Below are 1,107 nucleotides of genomic sequence, written 5' to 3' on the forward strand. Positions count from 1 at the left end.
TGAACCGCTACACCACACGGGCTCCCCCGGAGAAAATGGCAGACTGTATGGACAGACCACAGGTTTTCGGTGGAAATTCCCCCCCTCCGTTGATTCTGCCCCCAAACCTCCAGGAATTTCCCACGCCGGAGTTGACAGCCCTAGGTGGAGAAAGTTAACTTCTTTTGTCCCTCTCCCAAACACTTGGGTTCACCCAATGAAACTGATGGTCAATAGATTCAGGACAGGGAAAGGAAATATTTATTCGACGAGTAATTCAATGGTGGAATTTGCTGCCGGTGGATGGAGTGATGGCCACCAGCATGAATGGCTTTCACAGGAAGATTAAATGGGGTAGAGAACTAATGATCACCACTTGCCATGGTGACTAAAGGGAATTTCTACATCCAGGAACAGTCAACCTTCGAATGCCAGTGCTAGGAGGTAACATCAAGGGGAGGGGCTGTGTGGCTCAGGGGTAGAGCGTTTGCTTGGCATGCCGAAGGTCCCGGGTTCAATCCCCGGCATCTCCAGGTACAAGGATCTGGCAGGAGGCGATGGGAAAGACCTCCGTCTGAGACCCTGGAGAGCCACTGCCAGTCTGAGTAGACAACAGTGACCTTGGTAGACCAAAGGTCTGATTCAGTAGAAGGCAGCTTCGTGGGTTCATGTGTGTTCAAGGCCTTGGCCCTGTGTTCTTTGTTGGCGGAACTGGTTGGCCAGTGTATGAGACCAGGAGGCTGAACTAGATGGACCGCTGGTCTGATCCAGCAGGACTCCTCTGATTAGGGTTACCATTCCCCAGTCTGGAGCGGGAGATCCCCTGCTTTTGTGGGCTCCTGACCACAGGCGGCGAGGAAATCCCACCCCTAAGGGCAACGCCAGGCTCTGTGCCGACATCGCCCGGCAGTAATGTAGGCACATTGGTGATGTCAAGGGGGGTGATGCTCTGGTTTTGGGGTAAAACTGTACGGTTTGAGGGCCATTTTACCATAGAGTTCTGCCCCAAAACCAGTGTGTTGCCCCCAACTGCCTACGTTACTTCAAGGTGATGCACAGCGTCACTTCTGGTCAGGGGTCATTTCGTAGAAAAAGAGGTGCAGGAGCTCATTAGCACAACTCATTAGC

The sequence above is a fragment of the Gekko japonicus genome, unplaced genomic scaffold (assembly GCF_001447785.1).
Source record: "Gekko japonicus isolate JY-2015 unplaced genomic scaffold, Gekko_japonicus_V1.1 scaffold2983, whole genome shotgun sequence".
Classification (NCBI taxonomy): domain Eukaryota; kingdom Metazoa; phylum Chordata; class Lepidosauria; order Squamata; family Gekkonidae; genus Gekko; species Gekko japonicus.